At 36.3% G+C, this 22,242-nt stretch overlaps 1 long non-coding RNA gene across 1 annotated transcript in view; it reads right to left on the bottom strand.

Annotated features, from left to right (window-relative positions):
• The window catches only part of LOC309848438, a 49,077-nt gene extending 29,740 nt beyond the window's left edge, over positions 1–19,337 (bottom strand). The window contains exons 1-2 of the long non-coding RNA XR_014303045.1: positions 19,212–19,337; positions 7,489–7,611 (exon numbers count right to left, since the gene is read on the bottom strand). This is a non-coding gene — a long non-coding RNA (uncharacterized lncRNA). The remainder of the gene's footprint in view (positions 1–7,488; positions 7,612–19,211) is intronic.
• Positions 19,338–22,242: the final 2,905 nt, after the last annotated feature.

Genomic DNA, 22,242 nt, shown 5'->3' with positions numbered 1-22,242 from the left:
ATGAGATATCACCTCACACCAGTCAGAATGGCTAAAATCAACAAGTCAGGAAATGACAGATGCTGGCGAGGATGCGGAGAAAGGGGAACCCTCCTACACTGTTGGTGGGAATGCAAGCTGGTGCAGCCACTCTGGAAAACAGCATGGAGGTTCCTCAAAATGTTGAAAATAGAACTGCCCTATGACCCAGCAATTGCACTATTGGGTATTTACCCTAAACATACAAATGTAGTGATCCAAAGGGGCACATGCACCCGAATGTTTATAGCAGCAATGTCCACAATAGCCAAACTATGGAAAGAACCTAGATGTCCATCCACAGATGAATGGATCAAGAAGATGTGGTATATATACACAATGGAATACTATGCAGCCATCAAAAGAAATGAAATCTTGCCATTTGCAACAACATGGATGGAACTAGAGCGTATCATGCTTAGCGAAATAAGTCAAGCAGAGAAAGACAACTATCATATGATCTCCCTGATATGAGGAAGTGGTGATGCAACATGGAGGCTTAAGTGGATAGGAGAAGAATAAATGAAACAAGATGGGATTGGGAGGGAGACAAACCATAAGTGACTCTTAATCTCACAAAACAAACTGAGGGTTGGTGGGGGGAGGGGGTTTGGGAGAAGGGGGTGGGATTATGGACATTGGGGAGGGTATGTGCTTTGGTGAGTGCTGTGAAGTGTGTAAACCTGGTGATTCACAGACCTGTACCCCTGGGGATAAAAATATATGTTTATAAAAAAAAAAAAAAAGACTATGTTGTTATTTGTGGATTGATTTCAGCACAAACTTCCTTAAAACACTTTTTTTTTTTTTAATTTTGTGCACTTTTTAAAAAAATTTCTCTTCAGCATAACAGAATTCTTTGTTTTTGCACCACACCGGGTGTTCCATGCAATAGGTGCCCTCCTTAATACCCGCCACCCGGCTCTCCCAACCTCCCACCCCCCCACCCCTTCAAAACCCTCAGATTGTTTTTCAGAGTCTATAGTCTCTCATGATTCACCTCCCCTTAAAACACTTTTATCTGTTTAAACCACATTTCCCCCGACTTACTTCACACCAGTGACGTAAGAGATAAGTTTGAAGGAATAGTGAAATGTAGTCTTTCCTTTTAATTAGGAAATATTTCTAACATCTCTGAAAAGGGGGTTCTGTTTGAGAGAAGCTAGATGTTTTTCTGTTCTCATTCTCAACAATCTATCTTCCTATCCCATTTAGATATGCCTAGCCTTCTCTTTCCCATCCCTGCCATGCAACACTCAATGAGCACATGCCCCATATAAGTTTTCACCTTATCTTTCCATACCTTTCCTTATATTGATTCCCTTCCATGGAATTTTCTTCTACCTTAAATTCAATTCAACCTTCACTTCTCTCTGAGGTCTTCTTAATCATAATCAAAGGTGCACACATCCTTTATCTATTGTCTATCCTCTATATGCGAGCTACAAGTGTTTATTTGTAAAATCTACTATAAAATAACACTTCAAATTATATTAGATATACATTTATTATATATAATATTTAAATTTTATAAATGTATACATATAACATATATATGTTATATGTATATATACATATATATGTATATATATGTATATGTATTTCTATATACATATAGAAATACATATACATATATATACTTATATATGTATATATAAGTATATATACACATACATACAGATATGCTTTCTTCAAAATTTTCCATTTTTTTACAAAGAGTGAGAAAAAATATAGATAGAAAACTAAACCTATTCACATATATGTATATATTATATGTACATATATAATATATATATAATATATAATGTATATATTATAGATACATATAAAATGTATAGATATTATCCATACACACACTATACATAATGTAGTGTAGATATCCATACAAAGAAAGAAAGACAGTCAGAAACACTATTCCTCCTTTGTATTCCTCACAGCACCAGGTTCAACAAATACCATGCTATCATACAAAGAAGGAACCTGTTACCAAGCCATGGGTTTCTCTTAACTAAGGATCAGAGGCATTGATATATTTAGATGAGCCAGGAAATTAAGCAAAATTCTAGCAAACTCATACACACATACACACAAAAATAACATGTTTTTCTGTGATGTGTTATTATTTGAAAATTGAAATGGGAAAATATTTAAGGTTAAATTATATAGAAATTGTGTTATTAATATATCATTTCAAATAGTAGAAGGTTAGAATGTTAAATGTACTAGTAGTCACCACCAATTCACAATGGCAAGAAGTTATTGGGAAGAGGAAAACACTGGGATTAATGGTGTGAACCTTTCTTTACATATATCAGCTGAAGCTGTAAAATGTTAGAAAAGGGATACATGTTGACATTTGTAAATCATTTAGTTTTTCTCTCACATTGTATCAAATGAGATTACAGTGCTTCTTGTATTGCAACATCTATACCAAAAGAAATATGTAGCTAATAAATGTACTTATCGCCATCTTTACAATGCACTGGACAGTGTGCATGTGTATGTGTGTGCGCATGTGTGTATGTGTGTGTGTGTGTTTGTGATGGGGAGGGAATTTTGATTTCTAAATCTTTATTTATACAAACTTGAATTTACTCAAAAACAACCAAAGTGAAGCCTCATTGTACAGCATCTTAGACTGCTAATCTTACTGGCAAGAAAAGGAACCATGCAGAATTGGAACAATCTTGGGGAAAATGTGGAGCTTGAAAATTATCAAGCTGCTCTGTGATGCGAAGCAGAGGAGGACAATGTAAGCAGGGCTTCTGTCAGATGATATCTTCCACTCCATAGAACATGTTATTTAGTTCAATTTTTTGAAGCAAATTATAAAGAAATTGTCAAATATGCCATTTACCTTCATTTTGTAACAGTAAAAAAGCATTGTGAGATCAGATGGCTTCTGTTCTCATGCTTTAGTCACCACCACAAAAGACCTGAGAGAAAAACGTCCATTTACTTTTGAAAAAGATGCTTTACTAGAAGGACATATTGGATGTAGAATTCTACTGGAACAGTCTTAAAAAAGTATTTATTTTTATTGATTTCTCTGCAGGTAGGAAATCTAGATACCTGTAAAATTGAAGAGCTATTTGGGAATTTCTGTCCAGAACACCTTAATGGTGTTCTTTGACATAGACCTAGCATCATTTTGCAAAGCAAGATATGAGGACTCTTTCTCCATTTGTTAAGAATAACCTTACTTTTGGGGTGCCTGGGTGGCTCAGTTGGTTAACCAGCTGCTTTTGGTTTGGGTCACGATCCCAGTGTCCCAGGATCAAGTCCCACATTGGGCTCCCTGTGCAGCGGGAGGAAGAGGAAGTCAGGAGCCTGCCACTCTGCCTGCCTGTGTGCTCTCTCTCTCTGACAAATAAATAAAAATAAAATCTTATATATATATAAAAAAAAAATAACCTTACTTTTGCAAATCTTGGAATTACCAAAATCAGTTCATCAAAACTTGCTGTCATCAAAGGTAAGGTTGTCATGGATTGTCTAAGGTGATATGTCAACTTGTATGTCAAAGATCATACATAAATTTTAACTTTTCTATTTTGGAAAATTTAAAAGTAATTGAAATTCACTTAGAGTGTAATTTCATCTGAGTTTTATTTTACTTCCATAGTTTTGTTATATGCTTTTCTTCAAAATTTTCCATTTATTTTACAAAGAGTGAGAGAGAATATAGATACAAAACTAAAACAAAAAGATAATATTTATGACAAAATAAATAATTTGAGTTCATACTTATATATGTCATAAATGCTGACAAGTATTCATAATTTTTTAAAACAAATATTTTTTAAAGATTTTATTTATTCATTTGAGACATAGAGATACAGAGAGAGAGAGACCATGAGCAGGGGGAGAAGCAGACTCCCCACTGAGCAGGGAGTTGGAGGGCTGGATCCCAGGATCCAGAGATCATGACCTGAGTCAAAGGCAGATGCTTAGCCCTCTGAGCCACCCAAGTACCACTGTATTCATAATCTTTTTTTTAAATAAATGAATAAATGAGAAAGAAAAGGCAGTTCTTCCTTAAAGTAGAATTCCATAAATAAATGTCAAAGGAAATAGAGAAATAGAAAATCACCATTAGACAAACACCACAATAAAAGGGTCTAAAATCAGTAGATAATGTTTAAGATAAAAGGATATGCACATTCTCAAAATATTTCCCCCTATGTACTCATTAAGTACAGTGAAAAAAATATAACATTACAATAGAGAAACCCAGTTAACCATTAACCAATAGATAATGTACACTGATTTCCATCTTACTGGGGAGAAATTCTCATCTTTTATCAGATTTTGAAAGTTGATCCCAAATTGTAAAAGTCACTTCTCTGAAGACTTAAGATAACTGTGTTCAATGTTTGACTTTATAAAACAACTTTGCATATTCCCCAACACCTCCTCATCTCTCCCACAGCTCTAACCTTTCTTTAAGTATTTTCCTGTGTCTGACCTTGTGAATTACTGAAAGTAACCCAAGGAATAATTTGTGTTTTATATTTTTAATTTCCCAGGATATGGGTCTAAAAATATATGTTTCCTGAGAGAAGACCATGTGGATCCAGAAGAAATATTCTTAGTGTCTCAAGGCAAGTAAGCTTAGCTACAGATCAGAACTCCTCACTTACGGTACTGGCTCTACCTCCAATATGCTATTTAACCAGCGAATCTCTTAGGCATTTTTGTTTTACTATGTAACTGCCAACATCTTGTAACTCTCCAAAGGGGAGAGTTTTCATAGACAGTTTTCTGTCTATGAAGCAGGACTAACACCTAAATTGCACATTATTGTGAAAATCAAATGCAAGATATGGAAAAAAGCATAGTCCCTGTAAGAGGCGAGTGATAAGTAAAGCTGTTTATATTTCCATTTGGTATTCTTAAAGACAGAGGAAGTCAGAGACAAAATTAATTAAGGGTGGGAAGACTTTCTGATCACCTCAGGTGTACTTCAGTACAGTGCTTGGTTGACTACAAGACGACACGTAAGCAGTCTGGGAAAATGTCAAAAGAGGAAGGGTGTTTAACCTCAGGGTTAAGAGTTTTCTGTGGCCAACCTGTTTCTGGAACGAGTGGGGGTGAACTGGGTGCTCTTTTGTGGTCAAATTGTCATAATGACCCTTATGGAAGTGGCTGCCATGGCAGGCGGTGTCTTAGTTCTCCCTTTCAATGTTGTTTTGTTTTGTTTTTGTTTTTCCTATCAGAATCAAGAAATTGGCCTAGACTCAGGCTACTAGTTCATTGTCACTAGATCATCATCACTGAATCTATTGGGTGCCATCAATCTCCTTGAAGATTTTATCCTCATAAGCTATTTTGTTGTCTGGTCAAGTAATACCTGATCATCTGTTGTACAATCCATTAAGACTTCCCTATAGCATTTGACACCCTGAAAAATAAAAACCTGATGACGGATATGTACTCTTCCAGTGAGTTTTGATGCCTTTCCAGTAAACAGAATCTTCTGTTTGAAGATTGTGAATAGGCTGCCTAGGAAGATGCTGTGAAAGGGTAGCTTTGACCTGTCAGTGACAATACTGGCATAATACACGATTCTTTTGCATTATTTTGCCACATCTGTCAAAGAGTAAAAGCTAGAGTGGGCCATGAAATATCTATGTGTATCTGTCTTCCGGTCGCAAATTCCTAGGGAGATAACTTAGGTGCCTGCAAATGTGTGAACTGAATAGCCACAACAGATAGGGACCATGCTTTTGGCTGGGTCAGTTCAAGAGTAGTTCTGAGTTTTGCTAGTCTCAGCTCAAGAATGCCATTGGTTCTTTTAACCTTTCTAGAAGTTATGGGTGGTAAATGTAGTGTAGTTTTTGAGTAACAGGAGAAACTATAAATTTATTCTGTTGTAGTTCCTAAATAATATGTGCCTCCATTAGTTAAATAATTGTTTGTCTGTCCCAAGTTGGAATTATAAAAGGAAGCAACATTTAGCAATGGTGAGGGCTATAATTTTTCAGCAAGGAAATGTTTCAACTTTGCCACAGCTTCACATCTGAGGTACTCACTAATATGTGGACTAATTGATGAAAGTCAGGTAAGCCAAAGTTGTAGCCCCTGCGCAGGATTCTAAGTTATTTATGGACTAGTTGTCTGTCTTTCTGAGGCTTAGGAAAATCCCCAATAATGGCTTTTAACTATTCCTAGGACCAACATAAATTCAATTGTGAGGACATTCTAGGCTCATGACTTGAGTGGATCCATAAAAGGAATTGGCAGATGGAAGTAGCAGAGAGCTTGTAAGGAAAATTCTCAGGAAACACAGAAGAAAAGGCAGTTCTGAAGAGCTATAGTGAGGAAAAGTACAGGCTATGAGGAAGTGTGAGGTATACAAGGGGGCGTGGTTTTAATAGAAGAAAGCTGTCGCCTGTTTAATATCATCAAAACCTTTTCTAGAGGTGCGTAGGTGGCTCAGTGGGTTAAAGCCCCTGCCTTTGGCTCAGGTCATGATCCCAGAGTCTTGGGATTGAGCCCCGCATCAGGCTCTCCGCTCAGTGGGGAGCCTGCTTCCTCTTCTCTCTCTCTCTGCCTGCCTCTCCGCCTACTTGTGATCTCTACCTGTCAAATAAATAAATAAATAATCTTTAAAAAAAAACAAAAAAACTTTTCTAACCTCAGCCAAAGAATCTTAGAGAGAAGCTAAATTGGAGTTGGAATTTTACTTAGAAGCTTCAATATACCAATTAAAATTTTTGTTCATTGGGCTATCTATGCAATTTTTTCCTCTTTTCTCTAAGATATCTCTCAAATGAATAATATTTGCTAAATGAAATGCTCCCCAAAGTGACATTGGAGACCCATTTCACTGGCATTCTCTAAATGGCATTGGTGAAATTCTGCCATTTAGAGAAATAGGCACAAACCTTAGCATTGTAATATGATTACATATAGAAAGCAGTTTTCTCTGTGGTGAAAGACGTTTACATTAAGAAGAACCCATGAGAGTTGCCCACAGTCAGTGGAAAGAATTGCTTGGTGTGTTTTGTGTCTCAAGCCCCTTAAATAAAACTTAGTTACCTCTAAACATAGATTTGACAATTTATATCCCACCCCTCCCCACCAGTGGAAAATCAAAGGTCATACTCCCTGTGGATTAAGACTAAGCTGTTGGGATGAATAGTCAGAATAGGAAGGGACTCTCATCCAGTTTTATTGGTGTTCAAGAGCAAAGTTTTCTTTTGTTTTTGTTTTTGTTTTTGTTTACTCCCAGAGGACACAGGTCTGGAGAAAATCACAACATCCTCAGCCTGGGAGTTGGTTGGAACAACAGATTTAGACCTTGAGACTCTCTTCTCCTCATGAGTTTACAACATTTAAAGGTACAGCAAGCAGAGGCAAATTACCAAGGATCTACACCAAACAGGAAACTTCCAACAAATGCAAATATCCAGAAATGAACAAATGAATAAAACAGCAGAGTTACTCTTCAAAGAGAAGACTTACTACTTTGGGGAACTGAAGGAGCAGTTGAAGCTCAAGGGGTCCAGGTGGGTACCACTCCTGCTCAAGAGCCCAAGTCTGCATCACAGGTAGATCTGGCAGGATCCAAATTCAGCACTGAGACAACTGTCAAAGACAAGAGTAAGAGAGCAACAAAATTAACAAAGGCTATATATTTATAAACATACTGCCAGGGTACCTGTCTTCCATCAATTTCATTTCAACAGGGATTCAAAAGTGTTAGAAGGGAGAGTAACCTTTACAAGGCTAAAAACAAGAAATACTAAGGCCATCTCTAATTGGCAAGTGTTCTTGGCAATGGGATTTTTAGAAGTAGGGAGATTTTCTAATTGGTGTTCTGGAACATCTGGTTGCCCATGGGGACTTTTCAAAAGCGGAAAGAGTGTTCAGTGTTAGGGCAGAGGGTTTTCTGTAGCCAACCATTTCTTGGAAAAAGTAGGCGTTGATGGGATGCTTTTTTGCACTGTTGTAATTGTCTTTATGGAATGGAGAGTGGTTGCGATGCCTGGTGATTTCTCAATATCCTATTACTGAAATATTATATATAGATACAGAGAAGAAGTAAACATTCAAAATCTCAACTCCTTCACTGAGGATAATTAGAAAATGCATATTTCTTCTTCTTTTGACCATATTCTTCTTTTTATCTGATGAACTTTCATATCCTCTCTAAATTAAAGTTGTCCTTTGGATTATATTTTATATGAAAAGAAAATGCTGATCTGATTTTCAAGACATCTGATTAGATCTTGCACATATCTAGGAGTTTGTACAGACTTTTCAAAGAGCGATATTACTGAGTTCTAAGAAATCCAATGGCTGCAGCTACTTGTCTGGATGCCTTCCAGCCCACTTCCAATTAAAACCAACCTGATCGTAAATAAAAGACTAAGCCTTGCTAATGTGCTCACTAAATACTCCATCTTAAAATGATGTACTCTGGAGGCTATATTTCTTGGACAACATATGCCTTTCCTGAATGATGAAGCCCCCAAGTATAATGTCACAAAATGATTTATTCATAATACTGTTTTACATTTATTATCATTTTATAAATCTACTTTTTTTTTGCTGTTTTCCTAAATAAACTGAGACTTGCTTAAATCATTTCCTTTCATAATGTTCAACATAATACCACCTTTCTCTGGCAAAGAATAATATATGAGGAGAAAAATAGTGGTATTTGAATTTTTTTGCTGGTTTTTTTTTTTCTCCCGTATTAATTTGATGTGATAATTGGCTTATTCAACCTGACAAAACAGACAACTACCTTTAGGATTATTTATTTTCTCTTTCTTTCTTTCTTTCTTTCTTTCTTTCTTTCTTTCTTTCTTTCTTTCTTCCTTGATTATTTGTTTTCTTTAAAATATTCTACTGCATCATGCTTTTTACATCTTAACAGTTGAATTCTGTTTCTCTGTTCTGTGTCTGAGAACTAAGTTTCTACAATCAAGATTGGAACAGAAACTTTCTCTGTGGCAGGGTTTTATTGAAAATGGGCAATTGTTTATAGCCATTATATTTTTTCCTCACAGCAACCACAAATTTCTATATGCTAGCATTTCATTTTTCTTACTTTAAGGTTTTGTTTCCTTTTAAAAATACAAATACTACTTGAAGAAGTAATCGTTTAAAATAAGTTGTAGTTAGGCGATATACTCTGCAGCCATACTGTGTGGGAACATGCCCCATCTTCTTTTTGCACTAGTAAAATACTATTCAGAGGAAACTCTAAGTTTCCTCACCTGCCAAGGGTGCACAGTTTGTCCCTATGCAATAGAATGGCTGGGCTAATGAATGCATGTAAATATACACAATTCACATAAATTTCTCTAGACGGCGGCTGACATGTAATAAGTGGTTATGGTGGACATGAATATTATTCACTAGTATTTCTAATTCTCCTTCTTCCAGTATAAACAGAAGACTGTGCTTATCCGTCCCTGAATTCAGGTGTGGCTGTGTAACTTTCCTTGGCTAATGAAATATAAACTCAAGTGAAGTATGTCTTTAACAAGCAGATATATCTTAGAACCCACATAAGAATGTCTCATTGTAATATATATATTGACATGCTCTATGCTATAGAACCAAAGTGACCTGGAAAACTGAGGTAAGACAGGAATTTGGCCACCCTAAAGAGTTATACAGTCCCACAGCAAACTGTGAGTGAAGAAATTTTTTTAGTGAGGTAACTAATACTTAGGATTGTTTGTTCTCACAGCATAACCCAGGCTACAACAACTAATATTCTAACAAATATAAGTTATTATTTTTATTTACACAATAGGTTTTAGGAGAAGAGATCAAATAGAAAGGGAAGGACTTGTGGATAAGAAAAAATAACCAAAGGAGAACTTAAAGTCTTAGGCCTTCAAACATGAATCTCCTTCATATCAGAATAGTTTTAAATGCTTAGGTCACTTCATTTCTTTTTTCTTTCTTTAAAAAAATTTTTTAAAGATGTTATTTCTTTATTTGACACAGAAAGAGAGAGAAGGAGAGAGCAAACACAACAAGGGGGAGTGGCAGGCAGGGAGAAGCGAACTCCCCACTGAACAAGAAGCCCGAGGTGGGCTCCATCCTAGGACCCTGGGATCATGACCTGAGCTAAGAAGACAGCTGCTTAACAAACAGAGCCCTTCACTTCATTTCTTTTTAAATTATGTCACTTAATTCTTAATCAATCAATCAACCAATCAACAGAAATTACTGGTCATGTCATATGCAGCAAACATTTTCCTCTGCCCTTACTAGATTTTTTTCTCTACTAAAATTTCCTTCTTCTCTCGGGTTCCTTCACGGCTTCCTCTCTGTCCGTTCTTCATCGAATTTATAATTGTATGGGAAATCTACATTTAATTTTATTTTTTAGAGGAAGAAGATAGTGTCCTACTCACCAAACAGCAATGATTTACTAGGAACAATAACACAAATTTCAAACACCTTAACCTGTTACATATGGTCTTTCAAAATCAGACTCCTCACTTGCTTCTCAAAACTATTTTTTAATTACACTCATTTCAAATCTTTTCACTTGAATTCACAACACCCGGCGCATGTTATTCAATGATAGCGAACTTCTTTTGCACTTTGTGCTGTCGCTTGTTTTAACATCTTACGTGGTCATACATTTAGTTTTACTATCTAAGTAAACTATATTAGTATAATATCACTTTGCATGTCTTATCACACCCGACACAGTCTTGTATTTAATATATTTTTTTTAATTTAAAATATATTCCGTAGTCTCACTAATGGAATGGGAAAATGAATTTTGGGGCACCTGGGTGGCTCAGTCATTAAGCATCTGCCTTAGGCTCAGGTCATGTTCCCAGGGTCCTGGCATTGAGCCCCACATCAGGCTCTCTGCTCAGTGGGAAGCCTGGTTCACCTTCTCCCACTCCCCCTGCTTGTGTTCCCTCTCTCACTGTCTCTCTGTCAAGTAAAAAATAAATTCTTTTTATTTTTAATCTTTTTTTCCCAAAGATTTTATTTATTTATTTGACAGAGATCACAAGTAGGCAGAGTCACCCAGGTGCCCCAAGTAAAGAAATAAATCCTTAAAAAAAAAAAAAAGAAAGAAAGAAAGAAAAAAGAAAAAATGGGGGCACCTAGGTGGCTCAGTGGGTTAAAGCCTCTGCCTTCGGCTCATGATCCCAGGGTCCTGGGATGGAGACCTACATCGGGCTCTCTGCTCAGCAGAGAGCCTGCTTCCTCCTCTCTCTCTCTCTCTCTGCCTGCCTCTCTGCCTACTTGTGATCTCTGTCTGTCAAGTGAATAAATAAAATATTTTTAAAAAAAGAAAAGAAAAAATGAATTTTAATTTATAAATAAGATAATGAATGGATTTAAAGTTTTTTCAGAAAGTCCTCTAACCACAATAGAAACACCATATCATGTTACCAAGTTATCTCCCTGATTTGAAATTCAAAACATCATATTCCTTTCTTTTCAAATTAGAAATGATTGTGGGGGGACGCCTGGGTGGCTCAGTTGGTTGGACGACTGCCTTCGGCTCAGGTCATGATCCCGGAGTCCCGAGATCGAGTCCCGCATCTGGCTCCCAGCTCCGTGGGGAGTCTGCTTCTCCCTCTGACCTTCTCCTTGCTCATGCTCTCTCTCACTGTCTCTCTCTCAAATAAATAAATAAAATCTTTAAAAAAGAAAAAAAGAAAAAGAAATGATTGTGGGACAATATTTAAATTAAAGACACTGCTGAAATGACCAAAGGTAGGATGATTAATAAGTAAAAAAATCAATGCGATCATAGAGCTCACTGAGAAATAAGGTAAGATAGAGTTCCTTAAATTTTAAATCCTAAAGTCACAATGATTCAAACTGATGTATGTTCATTGATCCATTAGTAAAATACTTGTGTGTTTAGCAGCATGGCACATAGAACCTAAGGGTTTTACTTCAGACTTGTGTTCTCTCAGTGATGTAATATCTTCTTCTATAATTGTCTCCCCTTACATTTATAGTATGGGTTATATTTGACAAAGCCAATAATTCATTTGATTTAAAACAGCCCTGAGAAGCTAACAGGGAGAATTTTATTCCCATTTTACAGATCAAGAAATAGACACAAAGAAATCAAACCTATTTCTCTGAATATCTACAGGCAATTTCCATCAAATATCTTGATAGTTGCAACCGTTCTTCTGCAACAGGCCCATTATGTTCTAAACTGTCATTCTGCTTGACTTTCCATGAGGAACTGTAACCATCTCAGGGCCAAAATTAGATTCAGCTAATGGAAGAACAAAACTAAGCATGTAAGCTGCCTATCATGATCATTATTTTACTATTTTAGAAATTAACTAGAGGAAAGGTTAACTTTAAAGTATTGTATGTTTATAGTACCTTGGGTCTATTTGTGAGAAATGTTTAATTTCCCACTGTAGGCCACCAAGCAGAATCACCATGACTGCCTCCCTATCTCATGAGGAACCAGTGCAAACTTATTGAATAGCTGGAGCAAGACAGAATGAGTAAGGCAATTCTGCTGCAGCAAAAGTGATCAAATACAATCTGAAGACAATTGTGAATAATCTCTTTTTCTTCGAATCAATCATGCAACTGTTCCTCTCTATTAGCTCATGTAATTGAGAGTCAAATATATATGCAAAGAATGAGTATTTCAACACTGAAATTCAGATTTTCTCAAGTTACACTGTTCTGGATAGAATAAAATAACCACACAGGGTCACCAACACATGCATAATAAAGAACAGTCAAATATCAATTAGACTCAATGACTTAACTTGTCCTTCCTCCAGTCCTTTCAATCCAAAGTATTTAGTCCCCACTTCCAGACTCACATGAAGGATCTGGAAGTATCCAGTCCTTAGTGGGATTGTAGAATAAAGAATAAAATGTTTTACCCTGAATATGTTCTAAAATTATGAACTTCAGACCATAGGCATTTAAAAATATTTATGACTTTTTTTTCAACTTTTCTATTGCTTTATCTGTCCTCTTACCTTCAGGTTAGGGGATTTCAACTTCTTCTTTTTTATTTACTAAGACCAGGTTAACACTCTTTCAGTCAAGCACATTGTGGATAAAAAAACAATAAAACCCTCATAATGCATGAAAATGATTAATTATAATTTAGTCAAGACAACTATGCTTTCACCAAAGTTTCTTCTATCCATTTCAAATTCAGAGAGATTTATTTATGTTTTCTTGATTTAATTGGCAAGTTCCACAGTGCTTCAAAAGTTTAAAAATGAAAGGAGGAAAAAAAGAAAAAGCAACAGCTCAAGGATGATTTTGCATAACTTCACACAACAAGCAGGTGTTTGTAAGATCAATTTACAACAGGGACCACAGTACCCACCTAGCTTGGATGACTTCCAACCCATTTCCAATTAAAACTTACCCGATCATAAATAAGAGATAAAAGCTTGCTAACCAGTACAGTAAATAAAAGATCTTAAAATAATGTATTTGGGGCTATGTTTAGAGACGGTAAATTAATTCCCTTTAGGTCAGAAAGTGTTAGAAGGGAATTTGAGGTCAGGATTCCCAGGAAGCCAACAGAATATTGTCTTTTTCAGCATTGACTCTGATATTTTACAGTATGAACTGCTGAATCACTAAGAAGTTTACAGTGTGGGCTGTACCTGCCAGACACTACAATGATGTGGCTATTTTTTAGCCCCTATGAAAGGTTCAATAAATGTAGTTGCCTGGCAGTAAACAGGTTTGGAGTGGGCAGCACGATATAGTATGGTCAAGCTGGGCAGAAGCCCTGTACATATTGACTGTTATAGTCCAGGGGATCCTCGTATTTTTGATTTCCCACTCAAAAGAGCAGTTCTTATAATTTTCATGGGAGTGCTATTAATGACAAAGACCAAGAAGAAATATATATAGGGAAAACCTGGCTTCCTCAATATACTGGACAGTAGTTTTGGAAGCTGGAGGAACAGTGAGTATCAAAAGGCAGGAACAGAAGAAAAGGTAGATTTTACAACATCCACATCCTTCCTATTATGGGTGAAATTGTATCCTCCAAAAAGATGTTGAAATTTTAACCCCAGGGGCACCTGGGTGGCTCAGTGGGTTAAAGCCCCTCCCTTTGGCTCAGGTCATGATCCCAGGATCCTGGGATTGAGCCCCACATCGGGCTCCCTACTTGGCAGGAAGCTTGCTGCTTCTCCCACTCCCACTGCTTATGTTCCCTCTCTTGCTGTGTCTCTTTCTGTCAAATAAATAAATAAAATCTTAAAAAAGAAAAAGAAGGAAAGAAAGAAAGAAAGAAAGAAAGAAAGAAAGAAAGAAAGAAAGAAAGAAAGAAATCTTAACCCCAGTACTTGGAAATAGGGTCTTTGCAGAAGTAATAAAGTTAAGATAAGGATATTAAGGTAGGCCTTAATCCAATATGATCGGTGTGCTTATAAGAAGAAAATTTGGATACAGACACAGACACAAAGGGAAAATGGCTGCATGGGTATGGGAACAAATAGGAGTTAGGCTGCCACAAGCAAAGGAGGGCCTGGGGACACCAGAAGCTAGAAATAGCAAGCAAGGATCTTCACGCAGAGCCTTTAAACAGAGTAGGGCCCTATTAGCACCTTCAGTTCTGACTTCTGGTCTCCAGTTCTATGAGATACAAATTTTTGTTACTTTAAGCCACCTACTTTGTGCTATGTTGCTATGGCAGGCCTAGGAAATTAATGCAACTTCCTTTAATATTCTACAGAATTTAGAAAGACTGGCATCAAGACCCACCCTCTTTGGCTGGAGGATTTCAAACCCTATTTCAAACCAGAAGACTTGGCTCACATGGTGACACCGCTTTAGAAACTTTGTAACAACAGGTCAGCAGCAAACAACATCCCAGCACTGACATCTTTATTGAAGGACTTGTTGCTCTTTCATCTTTTTCCAACAGGACTTGACAATTGAAGACCAAGAACCCAATATTTCTGTACCAGCCAGAGTGTTACATTGGAAACATAAGCTTATACGTGTTTCAAATCAAGGGAATTTAAGATGGGAAACCCATTATGCAGAGAAACATGTTGCAAGAGCTAAAATGTAAATCAGAGGACAGAGAGGCAATCCAGCAGAAAACTGCTCCTTACTCGGCCTGAGAGGACAACCGAGGTGCTGGTGTTACTGAAGCTGAGAATCCCCAGTTGAAGCCAGAGCCACAGAGATCCTGCCTACTGGGAGACAGAGCCATGGAAGAAGTGCAAAAGAAGGCAGACACACTGCTTATTCCCTCCTAGCTGTTCACTTCTGGTTAGTGCTTCCCATTGGCCAAACCTACTCAGTGTACAGCCAGGTTTGGTGAATGCAATCTCTAGGCAGACTCCGTGATAAGAATGAAACAGAGAAAAGGCAGGGATTGAATATGAAAGCAAATGAGCGATAAAGGCACATTCCCTCTTCCATAATGGTCCTGCTAGCTATTTAATAAACATATAATTTATTCAACAAATATTTATTGAATTCATACTATATTCCAGCTATTCACAATTTGCAGTCATCAGGAGGAAAAAAGAAAGGTGATAGTATATGCTCTCATGGATTTTAATGTCTAGTATAGAAGGTAGAGATTAAACAATGAAATGCCTAATTATAAGGTAAACAAAGTTTATGACAATAAAAGAAAGAATACTCTGGGAGTGGATAATATGTGAGTGTGTGTGTGTGTGTGTGTGTGTGTGTATAAAATTCATTCTCTTTCTCTGGAAAACTGCGACTAATGTAGAAGGTACTTAAGATGTTTAGGAAAGGGAAGGAAGGCCATCAGTATGTCGTAAGTGTTGTGACAATAGCACTCAGAAGCACAGGATGATACTGATGAAGTATATAAGGCCAAATCATCCGGGATTTGTACATGGTGGTTGGCAATCTGGATTTTATCCTACCCATAACAGGGAAATAATTTAATAGTTTAAGCAAGGGAGTGAGGTGACCTGAAATCAATTTTTAAGAAATAATTCTGGATGCATTAAAGAAAAAGAATTGTAAAGGAAGGAGGTAGGGGTTGAAACAAACAAGTCAAGTAATAGGTATTGCAAATTGCCTAGGTGGAGAACGACAGTGGATAAAACTGCAGTAAACTAGGATGTATAATATGGACGAGCGAACAGAGCTGCAACGTATTTTCAAGTAAAAATTAATAGGATTTGATGAATCCAAATGAACCTCATACAATCAAATGCATGTAGTCATAAGTCAATATATAGTAAAAATTTTTACATTTCTGCAAAAATTCTAGAAATTACCAGTTCCTCACACACTCTGACATGATTGCCTATGAGAAAGATGGATGCTAGATTTTGTTCCACAGGATACTAGCTCTCCAGCTGATCCAGTCTATTAAATCAAATCATTAGTCTTATCAGTTGCTTTTCTTGGATCAACCAACCATTTGACTATTTTGTTTTCAAATTCATAGACTTTTAAATAAATAATTGCTGGATATCAGTTTTTGATATGTCATGTCATTAAGTAATATATTTTACATGTAGTGAAATTCCCCATTCCAATGTTATATAAGGAAACACATTCTCATGTAATTTGACCTGAGAGGTAATAGAAAATACTCACTTCCACAACTCATTGGGGAAAAAATGGATATTGGTACACTCTACATAAGAATAAACAAAATTTTAGATTCCAGTGAGATGATACCAGTTAGAATGGCCAAAATTAACAAGACAGTAAACAACATGTGTTGGAGAGGATGTGGAGAAAGGGGAACTCTCTTACACTGTTGGTGGGAATGCAAGTTAGTGCAGCCACTTTGGAAAACAGTCTGGAGACTCTTTAAGAAATTAAAAATAGAGCTTCCCTGTGACCCTGCAATTGCACTACTGGGTATTTACACCAAAGATATAGACGTGGTGGAAAGAAGGTCCATCTGTACCCCAATGTTCATAGCAGCAATGGCCATAGTCGCCAAACTGTGGAAAGAACCAAGATGCCCTTCAACGGACAAATGGATAAAGAAGATATGGTTCATATATACAATGGAGTATTATGCCTTCATCAGAAAGGATGTATATCCAACTTTTGTATCTGCCAGTGTCTTAAGACTTCTGTTTTTTAGGAGAGATAGGAATGATGGTCCAGACAGTGTTTCTTTAGCAGCTGCTGTTCCCCTTCCCCAGCCAATCCCAGAAACCCCAAGGGAAACAGTCCTAGTATTCTTCCTGATCTTTCCTATGACTTCCTGGTAGGATATGTAGAATAAAAAGTTTTCAAGAGGAAATAAGCCCCTCCCCCCCATCAATGTATGTAATCCACAAAGACTTCATACACTCTTTCTCATGGCAATTCATTAGAAGTTGTGAGCCGAATTGGTTCCAAGTAACCAAATACTTGAGCTCTGTTTCTCCTGAGGTACCTGTCTTTCTTAGATTCAGGGTTAGTGAATTGCCCTGCCACCTGAGTTCTCCAATGGATTCAGAAAAGCTGTTACTTTGCAGTTTGAAGTTTTGTCTGAGTGTGTGAGGGTGGAAATGAGACTGTTTCTAACTCTATACCTCTAAGCTAAAATCAGAACTCCAGATACCATCTAAATATCAATTTAGAGGACAACTGAAAGGGCCTGTAGGGTCTATTTTCAAATAAAGAATTGTTGGTAACCAAAAGATTCACATTTCTAGCCTTTTCTCCACACCCCTTCTTGTGTTCACATCTGAGAAAGCCAGAAATCACACACCCAGGTACTAAAATCTTCCCCAAACACTTGCTTTTCCCTGTTCCCCGTTGCTTATCTCTCCCCTCTCTGAGATGATGCAATGCTTATCAGTCACCGTAATGGGGAAGAGAAGAACAGGGACTGTTTATCTAATGAGAGCAGAACTGCTTTTGCTTTGGCATTTTTCTTCTCTCAGATACTGTTTTGTTTTCTGTCATCGCCTGATGACCTTGCAATTCCTTTGATTTTCATTCATGTGCCACACACACACAATTCTGAAGTGAAGACAAGAAAGTGTCTAAAAGGTCAAAAGCAGTTTTAGTAACAAAAAATTTATTTCTACTAAAGTTTTCTTAGTCACAGACAGGAACTCAAGGGATACTGTGGATTTGGTCAGATAAGTATAAAATATTGAGAGTTTTATTTTATATTCTTTCCTATGAATCAGAAGTGAAAATGACTGAGCCAGTATGGGTAAGAGTTTTGAGAGCTTTGTCCAGTATTAAGGATAGACTGACTCTACATCTTCTGTTTTCTCAACGTGCCTACTACGGGATCTCTGCCGTTTGAAAACTCGGTGGTTTAGGTAAAGTATGGTTTGTATTTGTGAAAGGGAACTGGATTGTGGCTATTACTTCATTAAGCTCATTATAAGTTTCTTTAAAAATGGTTATTGAAAAGAAAATTATTCTTTAATGTGAGATGGAAATCTGGCCAGAGTTGAGGGCAATTTATCCAGACCCTGATTTTACCTTTGGTTTAACCAGTTGTATGACCTCAGAAATGGAATTAAACATTCATTAACTCTGTTTCAAAACCGATCAAATGAAAAGAAATATCTAGCCTCTCTTTTCTGTCTCACACAACTTATTTCCATGATGCCAGCAATCTAGTTGAAGCATAAAACTTGAAAAACACCTTTCTTCACACACAGACACTCACTGATTTATCAATCCAAATTCCTATTCAGTGAATCTTTAAATTAGGGATTTTTTTGTGTGTGTCTGTGTGTGATTTAGAGATGAAATCTGTACTGGTTATCAGAATAGATTCCCAGTTTATTTCTTAAAAATTTTAGAGACTCATAATAAGGAAATTTAACTACTTTTTGAAAAATCTCAATCCAGCCAAAGGAAAAGGAAAAAAAAATAAGTAATATTAACCAATAAAATGCAATGCCCTTATTATAAAAGACAAAAACAAAAACAAAAACCCTGCAGTATGGGAAAACTCAATGAGAACCAATAGTTGGAAATACAAATTGCTACATTATGGTGTTTTATAACTATACTGAATTTTCATAAGCAATTCAGAAACAAAGGCCAATTAACCCCCAAATAATCCTGCCATATTGAACACAATCATTCCAAAAGGATTATCAGGATTATTACCTTATGGTCTAAAACCTGGTTATGCCAATTAATATTTTATCTTCGATGGAATAAACTAACATTTGAAAGGAAGAAAAGTGAATAATGGGTGGAAATCATTTGTGTTCACAGTATTAACAAATGGCATTTACAGACAAACTTACCTGAGATAACCATGCTTTCTCTTTGGAATGTCCACTAAAAAAAATAAAAAAACAAGAAACCTCTTCTTCACTTTGTACCCAAGTTATGATTGATGGGCAGTGCCAATCACTTCATGGCTCTTGTTGATGTTTGCTGTCATGGCTGAAGCTCTGTGAAGTTTGTAATAAAGTGACAAGAAGGAGTTCAGCTTGTTGGCGGTTTTCCTTAAATAAGGGGGAGTCTAGTGATAAATGGGACTTAAACTGGAGAAAGTACCATAAACTCCAACTGGAATTCCCTCAAACCAAGTTCGTATTCATACTGAAACTGTATCGAGTTCAAGTTCTCAGAATGAGGAATCTTTTGGCATCTTTTAACTGAAGTGAAACGTTTTCTTGGCATTTTAAGAACTTTGATTCAGAAGCAAGTACCCCATGACGTTTTTATATTCTAAAAGACTTATTGACTTGTGAGTCCATGCCCATTACTTATTATACCAACATTAAATTAAAAAGTACTTTATACTTATTAACCAACTATTAGCTGAATATTTATAATATATCAGGGAACTTGGTAAATGCAAATATAACATTATAATTGACATAAAGTTTTTACTATCCAATAGTAAAAAATAGCCTATATATAAGTATGTGATATGATACAAACAAAATTCTAGGAGAATATGGAGTAGGATTCATTAAGTCTTCCATGAAAGTAGAAATATTTCCATGATTGGTCAATATTTGGGATAAACTACAAAAGTTTGGAAGAGTTATCTACACAGTACATGGACTGTGTATGTTTGATTTGAAAAAACAATCATAATTTAAAATGTGGAGGCCAAAATTTGGATGAGTGAGGAATGATAAGCTAAACTGATGTGACAGGTAGATATGGAGCATAAAGGTTTATTGACCATATATAACTATGGTTTTCTAGATTTAAAAGTGTTAAATTTCATTGTCAAGTCAAATGTCACATTCTTTGTTCAGAGTTGGGGTATGAAAAAACAATGGGATGAGGATGAAAAGTTAGTCTAGAATTAGACTGAGAAACATCTTGACTTTAATTCTAGTAAGTTTTTAATGTAATTCTGCAGTTACAGGCAGAATCACTGAAGAAGAATTTTTGTCTCACTTATTATTCTTTTCTAATAGGAACTCCCCGCTTTTGTAAGTTCCATCAAGGAAAAAAAAAAAAAAAAAGCACCTACAATTCCAGCCTCTAATATAATTAGTTTCCACATGGCTTTGATCATATTTTATGTCTTACTTACAATGGGCTTTTCTCTTCTCAGGAAATCTCAAATCCTACTCATATTTGGGACCCAGTTGAATATCCAATTCAGCTTGAAATCTGCTATCTTCTTCATATTCCTCTTCTAGAAGATAGATCCCTTCACCACCATGAGCAATGACCAAAGAATAGCTATGAAGAATGTGGATGGGACCTTGACATGTGGACTGAAATAACTATGTATCTGCAGAAGAGGTGTCACTTGCAGCGCAGTCTAGAGCCAAAAAGAGGCAGGCTGCTACTGAAGATGGACTGGTGTGGGCTCTCCCTGAGCCTAATATTCCAGCAGAGCAACAGGGACTGTGAGAATAACAAACTCAAATATGGCCTTTCAGTTTCCTATGAATGCTTAAAACTTCTAACTGCTTAGATACATGATACATGGGTCTTCATTTACATGATTGTCCTAGGCCCTGAAAATATTATGTTGTTTCTGTGCACAACTAATAATGTATAACATTTATTCTTACCCTGTTTTATATGATAATTTAGTTGATTCTATTATAATATCTATTTTCCTCAGATAGAGTTGATATTTTTGGAAGATGGAATTATACTGTTCAGAACCCAGAAAAATAGTATCCATACAATTTTTAATCAATAACTATTTTTATTGAACCAAGAAAAGTATTTCAAGTCAAAAGCCTAAAGTATACAATTGTATAGTATGTGGAGGCTCTATAGTACTGGGAACTTTCCTTCTGTTTTATAAATACATTGGAACATTTCCTATAAAGATTGCACCCAGAAAAATTACCTATTTGTTTAAAAAATAAACATAGCTGCTCTATCATCTTAGGACACAGAAAGAATGGAGAGGAATCTTAATAGAATGAATCAAGGCTTCTAGGTGTCAAGAGAATAGCACTTAGATTAACATTCTTTTCATTTTGATGGAATGAACAGTTAGATTAGTAAAGACATGGTTTTTATTAAAATTCAGCCTCATTATTCATAATACATCTTCAGTTTCTATTAGTTCCATTTTATATAAAATAAGAGGAGCTAGGTACCTCTGTAGGGTCATTTCAGGGGGCATTTTGAAGGGCTCTTTTCAGCAATATGTCATACAGTCTAAAAATTTACTATTACATCGTTCAGTTAATCTTTACCTTTTCTCTGCTGTCTCCCTTAAAAATACAAACAGATAGAGAAAAACACACTATAATGTTATTTTTCCCTTGGCTCGGGAAGTGCTTATCATATATTCTCAAAGAGGAAACTGGAGAGCACTGTGCTTGAGTTGCGGTACACAAAGGCAATGGCATCACAGGATATAAGCAAATGTGGTGGTTAAGTCCAAATCATCATGGTGTATCAGATTTAAATTTCTGAGACATAAGTGAACAAATAATATACATATCTAACAGAAGATAATTTTCTACAACTATGATGCAAGCCCTATCACACATGGCTGATGATATTGTAGGGACTAAAAGCAAACATAGTGCTTAAAATTAATATAACCAAAATATGATTTCATAGGTGTGAACAAAACAGGACAGTTGCCTTTCTTGTTCTACAGGTCACACTTCTGCTACTGCAGCCTAAAATCAGAACTCTCTTTTTTCATCTTGTTTCCTTGCTATCATAATTACCTGGGCCTCCAATTTTTTCACCCCAAGTAAAGACTGGCTCTGCTCCAGTTCCTAAGATAATTATGTTTAAGACAGTTTTCCAGTAATTTTTATGCTTCTCCTCATTTGCCCAAAAAGACTTAATGTGGTCTCTCTTTTATATCTACGATCATAAGTG

This window comes from Mustela nivalis (genome assembly GCF_964662115.1).
Source record: "Mustela nivalis genome assembly, chromosome: 14".
NCBI classification, from domain to species: domain Eukaryota; kingdom Metazoa; phylum Chordata; class Mammalia; order Carnivora; family Mustelidae; genus Mustela; species Mustela nivalis.
The sequence above is the reverse complement of the archived record's forward strand: the minus strand, read 5'-3'. Positions and strand labels throughout refer to the sequence as shown.